This window comes from Hippoglossus hippoglossus, chromosome 12 (assembly GCF_009819705.1).
Source record: "Hippoglossus hippoglossus isolate fHipHip1 chromosome 12, fHipHip1.pri, whole genome shotgun sequence".
NCBI lineage: Eukaryota > Metazoa > Chordata > Actinopteri > Pleuronectiformes > Pleuronectidae > Hippoglossus > Hippoglossus hippoglossus.
In genome coordinates, this window is record NC_047162.1 from 9012678 (window position 1) to 9026992 (window position 14315).

A 14315-nucleotide genomic window follows, 5' to 3' on the forward strand; every position below is an offset into this window, starting at 1 on the left:
ACAAAACATTACACAACCCTATCCTCCCTGCACACAGTCCACGTGGTTCAGGTTGGACCCATCCTGTTCGAATCCAGCAAACATTATGCAAACTAATTGCTTGTGTGGGCTTCAGTTGAGGCTGCAGATCGTACTATAGATACGAGCTGGAGGCATATCATGGTTTCACGTGCGTTCTCTCTGTGCTGACTGGCCGCAGCTGGGATCCGGTCTTTGTTGTGAGGGTCAACAGCTGATGCAGGCTGCAGCTCTGCAGCAGCAGTCTCAGGCCACACGGACCAACATGTTGAGCGGCTCCTCCTGCACTTTTCTGTTCTGCAGGATGACTGAAACCAGGCTCAGCGCAGGGCTGATACCATGGAATCACCATAACGCTTCCGTCAGAACCGAAGCTACAGTCAATAGGGAGCTGGGTGGATTTATAGTCATGTATGTAGCACTTCCATAACCACGCCCATGCTTTCTGGGATGCTAATGCTGTGTCCGTTAGCCAAGTGTTGTATCCTCACAGGTCTCCTATGCTAATGCTAACCACCACGTCTGCACCGCAACGTCCTGTCAAAGTGACAAAGCCACATCTGGAGGCGCCTCCACGCCCTGCTCGGTGTGTGTGTGTGTGTGTGCGCGCGCGTGTGCGTGTGCCCTGGCTGCGTATCACCGGTAACAATGGTGACGCAAGCTTTGCGGCTAACCAGCCGGCTAAGCTCTTAGCTAGCTCCTAAGTCCAACTGTAAACAACAACAGGACACTTCCAAGCTAACGCTAGCCACTTCCAGCTGTGCTAGCAGCAGCGGCTGTGCCTCCCGGTAGAAGACGAAGCGGAGAGCAGCTCGCTAACGGCCCCAGCTCACACCAACGCCGGGGTATTCTCTCAAATTAAAGTGGTTTGTGGTTACCACGGGTATAGCACTCCAGCCGACACACACACACCTTCACCCGGCTTAATAAACTGAGATAAACCCTTACCCGACGTGGGCTGGAGACTCCTGGGGAACCCGGGTTCACCTCCTGGGATCAAGCCCGCCGTGTCATGGGTGTGTTGGGTGAGAACGGAGGTGGGAGAGAGGATTAGTTAGTGTGAGACTCCTGCGACGTCCCGGACTGAAGAGGAGGGAATGCAGGAATGTGACGTTCACTCGGGTTTCGCTGGCAGCGATGACACGTGCGCTCGGGAAGTGGAGCATTGTGGGAAACGTAGTATCTGGGAGCTGGAAAGCAAATAATAACATTAACATACTCTATATATAACAACGCCCGGATGGATTATCACCAAACTCGGTGGGGACATTCTTTTGGAGGGTTTCTCCGGATGAGTAACTTTTGGAGCTGATCGGTCAAAGGTTAAAAGTCAAGGTCGACAAAAGTTACTGGGTAAAAAACATTTGTCAAGATTTCTCAGTAAATAATAGGGCGAGAGGGAGAGAAAAGCTTGTGTTGATCAGAAAAATTGTTACCAATCATTTAATAAGTGGTGTCATGAAGAGGTAATGATGAGGTCAGAAATCATACATAGTTCAAAAATACACTTTCTTAGATGTAGGACAATATAAACCACCTGTAGACACAACCTAAACCTTATTTAGACATTATTCTAGTACCACATTAACCTTTGTTATGACCTTAGAGAAATGAATCTACATTGGATTTATATTAATCAATCACTTATAATCATCTGGTATAAAGGAGGTCATGATGGCATCATTATGACGTGGCATTATTATAATATCTAAAAGATACCATCCCCTGATCATACAACAGGGAATGCATCACCCCTCCAATGCTTTCCCTCACTGCTTGTTTATATTCAACGCAGTGATCTATTATTGTTTCCTTATCTATTGGCATAACAGTTTTGACACAGCACCAGGTAATAAACAAAACACAAATGCAAATGCCTCACGTGCATCTTTGCTATAAAAAGCCAAGTGGTGTAAAGTAACATTATCAATAACCTGAGTACATTATACTGCACTTAGGTCGAGGAGGTGCACACATCTGTACTTTACTCGGGTAATTCTATTTTCTGCTACTTTACACTTTGCTAACTAATATATGATCAATGGGTCAATAAATAAAGATATACCTGAATTAACTTGTAGTATATTACGCAATGACAATTAGAGCTAGGACTTTATTTTGACTATTTCCACACTGAGGTGTTGGTTGCTTTTAAAGTGAAATATGTGGGCTCTTCTACCACTGATGATTGCCCAAACACATCAGTTCATACCAAATGATATGTTAAAATGCTTTTATATTTCTCTTATATATTTATTTATGATTTGTGAGGTTGGAAAAATAATCACAGATTGACTGTTATACTTGCTGATACAAACGCCTATCCCTTAAATAGAAGATGATCACTTGCGAAAAAAAAAAAAAATTATCTGCAGATCAGACATGTTGGTGAACTTTAATCTACAATGTAAAATATATATTTGTCATATATAATGGAAAACTTTGTGGCTCCTGTCTTTAATCGCAGAGCACATTTGATACACTCTAGATTTCTGGCCCATTTACCAAATCAATGACTAAATAAATGAAACTTTATCAGATATACTGGTGCTAATAATCAAATGTTGATATATTGACTTTTTCATCCATGCAGCTGGAGCCATCAGTAGAATATTGCTGGAATATGTTCATCACCACTGTGGGGTTATACTTAAATGTCTGTGTGTGTGTGTGTCTTATCTTTTTATTGGTGATGATGCTTGAATCCAGTTCAACAGGTAAAATGTGTTTGAATAGTTTGCCATCCTCTCTCTATAAATATAAGGCTCACCTTGACAACCAAACACAAGTGGCTGCAGATCACAGTTAAAACCTGATGCTTTTCAATGTAATCATGCCCCCCTGCGGACAATGACAGAAGTGCAGTTGAAGAAAACAGTCAGGCTTTTAATTTATTTAATTCATCTGTCTATTTAATTATACAATTTAGACATTTCTTTTTTTAACAGATTTATACTTTTATTATATTTTAGTTATTTATTCAGTTGTTTAATCACATATTTACTTTCTCTGAAATGTTTTTCTTTAATACCACATTTTTATCTATTGTTTTACTAATTCCTCTTTTAGCATTTTATTATTTTATCTTTGTCCTTTTCACATCTCTTTTAAACATTTTTTAAAAATGGTATCATGATCATCTTTCTTTGTTTACCTGCCTTTGGTGTTTCCTCATTTCTAATATATGAGATTTACTACAGCGTTTCCTCAGTTCCTGTTAATACTATATTGTTTTGCTCTGTGCGTGGATGGGTGGTGGGGGTATTGATTTTGTTGCTTTTATTCTGTGAAGCACTTAGCGTTACATTATTTGAATTAAAAGGGCTATACAAATAAACCTGATTGATTCATTGATTGATTCACTGATGAACATAAGACAGAGCTTTTGATTGTCTTTTATTAGATAACAGAGGAGAGAGATAGAATAAGACACAAAAGACAGATGGAGTAAAATCTGGATTAAAAAACGAGTGGATAGGTCGCACAGTGCACTGCAGGGACAGCTAAACAGACAGTTGACTGGAAAGTCCCCTCCCCTGCTCCAGATGGGTGCAAAGCATATTTGCCACCGCAGTCAGAGGCTAATTAACTCCCATGCAGTGATGGAGACTCCAGCAGGTCCCAGGCTGCACCCCCCACCCCAGATATGTCTCCTTCCTTTCGGTCCTTCCTTTTCCTTCTCGCTCCCTCGCCTCAGCTCTGTGTCTATCCTTAGTTGTCCCATAATTACTTTGTTGTCCTCTTCACTTCACCCGCAGCACCGCAAGCCATCCAGTCATCCATGTCCCTCCCATAGTGCTGTGCATTGTCCCTTTGCAGATACTAGGTTCATATCGCCTCCTCTCACACGCATGTGTTCACCTATAGTAATAATAATAATCATGACTGGAAAAAGTAAAACAGCTGATGTGATGTTGCCATCCTGTTTGTGGAGAAGAGGACAGAAAACGTGTGATGTAAATTTTCTTTCAATGTACTGAGTTCATAAATCTTGTATTTGTTTTGAATAAACGAGTCTGTAAAACAGCAGATTTAAAGCCTGTGTGAAGTTGAGTGGTAAAAGTTGGTGAGATTCAAAGTCATTTGCACAGTTGCCAAGGAAACCATAATGTTGAACTGCCATGTAATTTCAATGTTCTAAAACTTTTGTTGCATGGCACGCAATCCTTGAGAAGTTGTTCTCAAGTAACATTATTGTTTTAAACTTCTTTCTTCCCCCTGTATGTGTCTGATTATTATGGAATTATTTATATTAAAGATGCAAAAAAGAGAAGATAGAGAGGTTAGTCAGAAATATGTTGAAGTAGGGGAGCAAGCGATGTCACATAAATCTAAAAGCTCTACGAGCTCACTCACATTTCATTCAATTTATGAATTTACAAACAACTTTATTTTGTCCCTTTATGTTCAAGTGAACTTTGCTGTTTATATCAGTTTCTACACTGGTTTCATGGTCTCACAGTAAATTCTGGGAAAGAGAAGCGAAGGCAGAAGTTGGTGTTACTCTGCAGGTTGCCCTGCACAAAGCTGTATCCTCACCAGAGAGATGGTACCAAGGCACCAATTAGAAGTGGAGAGGGCGCATGATGATATTTCCGTGTGCTTGTGGCCTGGGCTGCTCCATCTGCGTGCGTTATAAAAGGCAAAACCATAAACATGGAATTAGACAGTACAGGCCCCACAGCTCTTAAGGTCACAGACTCTCCCTCCTGCGGCTTGTGAGAGCAACGGTGTGATATAAACAACACAGGGACGGCAAACTGTTATTCCCGTAGGTGCAGGTTTTCTGACAGGGCAGCTGATTACTGGTGCTTGTCGGTATGTGAAGTTCATTAAGGCCAGTGGCCCTGATGCAGCAGTTCTGCTCTTTCACTGTCAGGTTGAACGGGTGCAGGAGATGAGGTGTGGGAGAAAGATCACTGTGCAGCAGTTAGAGGGAAACTAAGTGGGTGGAAGTGACTGAACATATCTAACACACACACACGCACACACACACACACACACACACACACACACACACACACACACACACACACACACACACACACACACACACACACACACACACAGAGATATTGGCCAGGGTTCAATTTGTTGAGTAACAAAAACATGATAGCTTTCTAACCAGCAGGTGGGGGCAGTAGACAGATCATAGGACTGTTGTGTTGTGCGAAGTGCCATTGTAATGTGCTGTAAACTAGAGATCTACTGTTACCTACTGCCAGTGAAGCATAAGTAAGTGCTTCTCTGAAACACATGACCACTCTGTGGCAAAAAATAAACAAGAAACATAAATACATGTTAATTTAAAATCCCCCCCATAGACTTAACCTCCTACGAAACAATAACCAAAATACAGGTTGGGATGGGAGGAATTCTCACTCAGCCCTGACTAACTCTATGTTGTTTGAAGCCTTATAATTATATCCGTGTAAAACAAATTATGATCACAAAATCAAAGTGGCAATTTCTTTAACCAGAGGCTACATATATACCAGAACAATAAAATAAGAAATAGACGAGGGGTGACTTTATCAACAGAGAGTTACCTTTGAGAATAGACAACAAACATCAGCATTGATTTGTCCATCTTATTTCACTGTGCCTTTCTAGACACCCAAGGACTCCTTACAATTTTTCATTAATAAACTCAGATCAGGAGACACAAACACATCACAAAACCAAAAGCACACATTTGTAAATCCATAAATATCTAATATGTGGCATTTTTTACACATATTATGTAATATGAATAAAGTACATTCTGTAACAATATATATAAATATGTAATAATGTATCACAACATTTATTATATTTCAATCTTATACTGCCCTATATTATATAATGTATCTGATTTGATGTCTATTGTATTTGTACTACTTCATATATCAATATTAATGTGGATAATAATAAAACTAATTTCATATGATACCCTAGTGGACAATGCTACTGCTGACAGTACCATTCTAACTTTAACTTATCTATCTATCTATCTATCTATCTATCTATCTATCTATCTATCTATCTATCTATCTATCTATCTATCTATCTATCTATCTATCTATCTATCTATCTATCTATCTATTTATCTATCTATCCATCTCTCCATCCATTTATCTCATCAAAACAATTGAATGATCAAATAAATAAACATTTGTCCAGGTCCGTGCACAAAGGAGGGGGTGTTTTATGTAGGTGCTTAGAAGAGTGAACTCAAACATAAAATTATTCCAGCTGCAAGATGATTCTTTTCTAAAAAACGCAGAGATGAAAAACAGATCAAAGTTGTTTTCTCTCTACTTTGTCCTTCAGCCTCCCTCTTCAGGATGAGAGGGGCCTTTCTTCTCTCACCCCCTCCTCTCCTCTCCCATCCCTGGCAGCCCGACGCTCCCCGTGCTGTTGGACTTCGGCAGAGCCCCGACCGTCCGAGGACGTGCGTTGACAGCTCCGGGCCGTGTGTGTGTCCGCCTGCATGTATGGCGAACACCCGTTGAGTAGGTGGGTCTGCTGGAAGGGAGTGGGAGAGGTGGGAAAGGGGCAGATGGAACACAGAAGGAAGTTCACCAGAGACACATAGAGTGTCAGAAAGTAGAGAGGGACGCAGAGAGGGAGGGAGGGAGGGAGGGGGGACAGTGATAGGTAGAGGAGTCAAAGCTGAGAAAATGAGGGGACAGATATGCAGAGAGACAGGGTGGCGGGCGGCATTGGAGGGTGAGGGAGGCCGAGGGAAGGATGGGGAGGTGAGACATGTGTCAGGTACCAGAGGGAGAGGTGACGAGCAGCGGGGGCTGGAGGGAGGGTGACAGGTAGGGATGGAGGAGTTGGGGTTTGGGGGGGGGTGATAATGATATCAGGTGCAGGAGGGTGGCGGGACGGGTGGCTGTGGCAAGGACGGGAGGAGGAGACTTCTGACCTTCAACATTCACGATAGCAGGATGTGGAATATTCTCTCATGAAAAGTTATCTGCACATCTCGCCTCCTGTCGGGGGGACTGGCGGAGGGGTTGTGGTTCGGTGGGGCCCCAAACTCCTTTGACTCAAAATAGATGAAACTTTAATGTGACGCTGAACCAGGGTATTTCTATTCCTGCATCCCCCTCTGAGAACCTGTAATGATAATCTAAGTTATCTCTGTAGCCTTCAGACGTGAGCTACTATTACAGCCACGTTACAATTGTCATGGCTGCTCCCTTCATCTCTGTCAGACATGTTCTTTTGTATAAACACATTTAAAATTGATACACCTCTCCATTTATTTTTGCACACAGCATGCATTGCGCTTCTGTCCGGGATCCCTCACTTACAACTCTCTGAGGTTTCTTGTTAAGTCCTATGAGGCAAACTGTGATTTGCGAATATAGCCTATACAAATACAATTTGATTGATTGATTTATTGATAAAGGGTTTTGCGTTAGATATCAAAAACATGAACATATATCGTCTCAGGTTGAAGCTGCAGCCGCCAAACATATTAAAGTGGTGAGAAAAGACTGCAAGAAAAATTCTAAATGTGTTAAAAAGTAAAAAACATCTTTTCCCATCTTCCTATTTGTCACAAAGATCATCTCCTCTTTGTTTGTGAGTTGTTTTGTTTTGTCTTGCGACTAAAGTACAGGATGCTTATCAACGTCTGGCAAAGGGACTGCAGATGGAAATTAGCCTTTCAGCTCTGGTGCATTAACAGTTGTATAAATGTTGATCAACGTACTTTGTCCCATTTCAAATGAAGAACACAGAAATGAACATGTTGAAAGTTGAAAATGAAATGTTCAGTTTACACCCAGGCCCACATAATGCCCACATTAGACATACAAACATAACATATAGACATGAAAGTAGTTTTAGAAAACATACAATATTCTAAATCCCTTCAAAGTCAAGTAATAATGAGCAAAATACATATTTTTTGTGATGTGGGGCTTTTAATAGAATTGCAATTTGGTACCAAACCCTGCATTATGCTTAGTGTCACCAAGAGTAAAAGAATCAACCATTCAAAAAACATCTGTATTCTCATGTAAGCACTTTTTAAAAAACAGACACTGCCCATTTTGATGTAATATATTTGTATAAATCCATTAAACTAACTTTTTAAGCCTGAATGTTCGTGACAGAAGTTGGTGACACGTTTTCCTGTTTGTTTTACGTCAGTCTTCAGGATATTTTTATTATACCAACCCCCACCTTCCCCGTCGTGTCAATGCTCTGGCAGTTCAAACTCGTCTCGTCTTTCTCGTTTATGGGTCATGTAGTGGTGTTATGCCGTCTGGAGTAAGTGTTGGAATAATTTGAGGCGTTTGGAGACAAAAGGAAACTCAAAAAAAACGTGTGGAATTGTGTTTACAGGCCCTTCTTACAATGGCCTAGTTTAAATGTGTATTTGACGTCCCTTATTGGAAAAGTGTGCAATGTTATTTGATAATTTCACTTAAACCAAACTTTTATGATTTCTCACAATGTTCTCATTGTCTAAATGAGTCAGAAATAGCTTATGAACACAACACTGTTTGCCTCTGTTTAGCGATATGAATACTGTCTGCTATGTTTCTGTATTGATAAAATGTTGCTTTTTCATACAAGCCTTTATTATCGCATTATGCTAACTTGCTTTCCCATGCATATTTCTTTGCATGATGTGGCTACATTCACATTCACAAGTGTGTTTGTGTGTGTGTGTGTGTGTGTGTGTGTGCTAAACAGGAGGACTCCAACAGCGGGTGTTAACTAACTGACCTTGTCTGAACTGCACAGAGCACGCATTAGGCATCTTCAGGTCAGAGCAGGGTGTTAAAATTATCCAACATAACATCTGTGTGTGTGTGTGTGTGTGTGTGTGTGTGTGTGTGTGTGTGTGTGTGTGTGTGTGTGTGGTGTGTATATATATATATATATATATATATATATATGTGTGTGTAATTGTGTGTGTTTTGCTTGTTTGTGTCTTGTCTGGGAGGGGGGAAATGAAAAGAGTGTGTCTGGTTATAGGCTGAGCCAAACTACATCCCACACACGGCTGGGAGACTGTGGGCTCCTCTGGACCTTTTTTAATTAAAACTCCTCACTTTCCTCTGTGTGTGTGTGTGTGTGTGTGTGTGTGTGTGTGTGTGTGTGTGTGTGTGCGTGTGTGTGTGTTTGTGCTGCATGTTTCATGGCTATGATCACTTTAATGCATTCAGTTCTTTATAAATATATTTAATTTGCACACTTTTGCAATTTAGACACGTGAGTGTGATTTGTATTGCAGCTAATAATGAAATCAAAATAGCTCAGTTTTAATAAAGAGAAGAAAGAAACAAGTATATGAATAAATATTGAGAAAGTAAAGTACAAATTTGACCATCGTTTCTCTTAGTTTTCTACATTAGACAGATTAATAGCTAATAATGACTCAAATTAATAGAAGTTAGAACTTAATCGCTAAGTTAATTAGCAATTAACCAATTAACAGCCAAAGCCTTGAATATCAAAGTGTTTTTCATTTGTCCTGACCCTCTCTTTGTCAGAGCAAGTATCAACTCTTTTATAACACAACCTTTTTGCGTGGGCTGAACTTTAGAAAGTAAAACTTCGAGATGAAGCATTGTCATCAGAGGGTTCACGTGCACATGAGTTCTTAAAGCCCAGAGTTGCTATGGTATTCACTTGCAAGTTAAGTCTGAGTTATTTTTAAAACTCTGTCTGCGTCAGTGCCAAAAAAACAACAACACGCTAATAAAGGCAACTTAATTCAAGCACATGTGGAGTTTTAAATGGATTTAAAGTGTTTTACTTATTTGCACTGATTTCTGTATTGTTTCAGTGGTTCTGTTAGATAATAACTGAAATAGTTCGAGCTGAACACCATCACTCTGTGGTGCTTTGATGAAAACACAGAAGATATAACCAAGATTAATAAACCCCTAAATGTTCAATACTCGATTTGTAAAGTAAACATTATAATATGAATAATCACATGTTGTGTATGTGAAAAAAATGGAAGAGATTATTAAAATGTAACTGACTATTATGAGAAGCAAATCTTATTCTCTCAATGGTTTTCATAATAATGTTTCACAACAATTTTGTTTCATTCTTGGCATTTCTCCCAATAACACTGTTAGCTCTTGTTAGCAGGAGCAACAACAATGTCAAAGACGTAATAAAAACATAAAATAAAAGTTTAAAGGAGAAAATCCACTCAGTAGATCACTTACCTCCACCAAGGCCCAACAGTTCCCTAAAGTTCAACCAGGCTGCACCAAATTACACTCACTCATGGATCACAGATATTTTTTTCTTCATCTTGATCCATGAATTATTAGCTGGGACACTGGTGAAAAACTTCAACCAACCAACAAACCAATGGACAGGGACCAAACCAAAACCCTTGGGCAGAGGCAATAAAATAACCTCTTATGAAACCTGTTTTGTTATAAAAATGTAATTAAGTTACATTTTATAAGAACAGGTTGAGTTTTAATATTTTTTTCATGTATTACTTATTTAATGAACTAGTATTGAACACTTTGTTCTCTAGATCAGACACGTGGCTCCTATTATCTAACTCTGAACTGAGTAGTGCAACACCTGTGGGGTGTTACTCCAAATTCAGACCCCTAATAATGAACCTGAAGAGACATAAGTGTGTGTGTGTGTGTGCATATGGTAGTCATGGTGAGGGGTGGTTGGGGGCTGCACTGTTGCTGCAGCTACGAGACGTGATCAAGACTACATAGATTTTGTGTTCATGTAAGTGGCTGCAGTGAACCACCCCCGTACAGTAACACACACACGTGCACACGCACACACGTGCACACAGAGGTGACATGTGACAAAGTATGTTTACTCAAATACTGTACTTAAGTACAATTTCGAGGTACTTGTACTTGTGGGTGTCTGTGTGTGTAGGTGTGTGTATGTGTGTGTGTGTGTGTGTGTGTGTGTGTGACTCATGCTGGAACATGCCTGTGTATCAGTTTTATAGTCAGTCACGTTCTGTGTGTTGGCAGAGGCAGCCGCTTCATCATCTTCACGAATACACACACACACACACACACACACACACACACACACACACACACACACACACACACACACACTGTACATACAAACACAGTCATCATGTTTATGTCAGGCCACATGCGTACACATTCTCCACCACGCAGAATTCAATAAAATACATGTAACACATTTATGCTACTTTCTCCTGATAAAATTCGTGTAAATTCTGTGGACAAGAGTATCCAGGTTGATCAGGAATTTATAACTTCCACTGCAGTTTAATTGTTCATGGTATGTTGTTATAAATAAAGAACCAAACTGTGTATAAATAGTTCAGTTTAGTTCCAGCTCAGCCACATACATTCGAAAAATACATTGATAATTAAACAATAATGTAATATTTGAGTATAGAAACTAATTTTGCTGTATCCTAAGAAGTTTGGATGTGCATTTAATGATATCTCTACTTAAATAATGAATGGAGGACCTTTACGTGTTGCAGAGAAGTTCTATACTGTGGTACTGAACGTTTCACTTAACTTCTTCCATCACTGGACACATACATCTGAAAACCTGGACAGTGACACCCAGAACCAACACACCCTTTAAGATTACAAGAGACAGATTTGCTGTAACTGATTACAGTTTAGCAGCAGGGGCACCTCATAAAATTTGAGAAAATACTTTTAGATTGTGAGTGACGCACTGAAATATTTCTTTCACTCTGGGTTTGCGGAGAGTGTTTTTAATAGCAGCTAACCGTGTGGCTGCAGGCCGAGTGGCCGCTGCGGTGCAAAGGCAGCAGTCAAGAATCCTTTTTTCATGACCTGTTTGGGTGAGCAACTCTGCTGACACACCACCAGCATTTTGTGCACATACAAATACACTCGTGCACTGACACGCCCATGCTGCATGTGCACATATACGCACACGTGCACACATACATGCAACATGTGCGTACATGTGGACAGAAACATACATTACATTCAATGTGTGCAAAGGTGTATACAGACACATGCATGTCAGCAGCCGAGTAAACACACACACAAGCACAGACACACACACGCACACGCACACACACACACACACACACAGTACTTATTCTGAGAGTGTATCCCTCCCTGATGACCGGTTAGGGTGAGGAGTGCTGCCGGCAAAGCGAACCAATCCAAGTCATTCTACAGTTGATTTACTGTCCCACCACTGGGCCACTACTGTATAATTACCATAACACACACACACACACACACACACACGCACACACACACACACACACACACACACACACACGTACACACACACACACACTTACTGTATGTACACACATGGATAAAACGTGAAACACTAGAGTAGAAAATTCAAGAGAAAAAAGAATCCATAGAAAAACATGTGGACTCCACTGACAGAAATCTCTGGTTTATATGGGTTTGTCATTTCTAATTTTGTACACAGAGTTTAATTATTGTTGCTGTGTGCGTTTGCCTGCTTTTAAAATAGACCAAATTATTTTTATATTTTTGGAGTAGATTTCTTCATTTTAAGTTTCTTTAGGTGTGGCTGTGCTGCAAAAATGTCATCTCAATAACATGTAGTGAAATCTTGTGTTCAGCTCTAAGAATGGCCATAAGGATTTGGATCTCATAAGTAAGTATTTACCCAATAAGATTAAATGTAATCAGTCATGCTATTTACGTAAATTTCAAATCCCAAAATCTTTATTAAGACAATGAATCAAATCGCTCACATTGCATTTGTTGAATTTAAACACCAAAATTTTGGGTGAAATATTCTAACTGGATTACCACAGACGCAGACCTTAACAAAAAAATACTAAATATTGGAGATAACTTCATTAATTTCAAGAAAATTATACTTCACTTAATACAAAATATGAATCAGGTAGATCTCTTGAAACCACAAAGATAATTGATCATTGATAAAAAGTGAGAAAACACATCAATAAAATAATGAATATGCTCATTTCTGTTACACACTTTTATCAGAATAGTTGTTTTTTCGGACTTATTTCAATTTCTGAGAATTAAAGCAATCTGTTTCCCAGGATGCACTGGGTGGATAGTGACCCGGTTAATGTTAATTGATAGAAAAATCAATCAAGATGAATTCTTTCTGCCATTCAGACCTATTGATAACAATATGGACACAGGAAGCACCAAGGTTTTTAATCCAGAACCTTCTCACTCATAATTTTCTTATCTTCAATATTGCGCCAAAACAGCCTCTCCACCACAGCGGCTCCCCCTTCCACTCATGTAATTTTGCCCTTGTCCTCAGCCGAGTCTGCCCGCCTGCCTGCCCCGGTCCGATTTGTCACTCTCTAACCTGCAATTGTATTCAAGGCCAAATATAGGGGTGGGAATGTTAGGGTGGGCTGTCTATGTGTCACACAACAAAGCTTCGCACAAGGGTGTAGCCCTCTCCCTTACATCCTCCCACCTAACCGCCCGGCATGGCCAAGTTGTTTGCATGGAGACACGTCTGCGTGCATGTGTGCATATGTGTGAGTGTGTGTGTGTGTGTGTGTGTGCGTGCAATGAGGTCCAAACTCTCCCCACCCTCCTCTCCTCTGGTGAGGCAGAGATCTCTCCCTCCTCCCTCCCCCTCTCACTGCTTTATTTGGAGTGTTTCTCAGAGACTCGTCTCCTGTCATTCCTTCTGTGCACAACACTGACCTTCAACGTCTCTGTTTTTATCTGTCCCTCTCCTCCATCCCGCTCCTCCTCTCCATTTCAGTTTCACTTCCTCTTGATACCCGCGCCACACTCACGGCCTTAACAAACCAAGTCTATAGAAAATCCTTCGAGAATTTGGTGTTTTTTCGTGTGTGTTGTTGCAGCTTCCACAGCGAGTGAAATAAACACCAGTGGGGAAGTGCCAGTTTCTGGATGGGCATGTGATTTGTACAAAGTTACAAGCTGTTGTAAGGCTTGAATTGGAAGTTCCCTATTATTACATGGTAGAAAAATGAGCGGCCTTTAATGCTGAGAGATGGAAAGGGAGATGATTATGGTTTATGCACCAGGGCATCCCCATTATATGACCACAGAAACCCATGCTGAGTCACATAGGTCTAGATAGGATGTGAATGAAATAAACACAGAGAGACACACAAACACACACACACACGCACACAAACACAGCAATGAAACAATGATAATTTCATCACATTAACATATTACAGTTTTATTTACTTACACGATTTGCATTATCCACCTTAAAATTTCTTCTATTGACAATTATAACAAAACCCTGGAACTGTAAATGTGAGACTTTATCACTAGTAATATTTTCCACAA

The 14315-nt window shown here is 40.3% G+C and overlaps 1 protein-coding gene across 4 annotated transcripts in view; it reads right to left on the minus strand.

The window, feature by feature from the left end:
• The window catches only part of ctif (CBP80/20-dependent translation initiation factor), a 49072-nt gene extending 47942 nt beyond the window's left edge, over positions 1-1130 (minus strand). For all 4 annotated transcript variants that reach the window (XM_034602344.1, XM_034602346.1, XM_034602345.1 and 1 more), the window contains exon 1: positions 967-1130. The gene's annotated coding sequence lies outside the window, so the exon portion shown is untranslated. The remainder of the gene's footprint in view (positions 1-966) is intronic.
• Positions 1131-14315: the final 13185 nt, after the last annotated feature.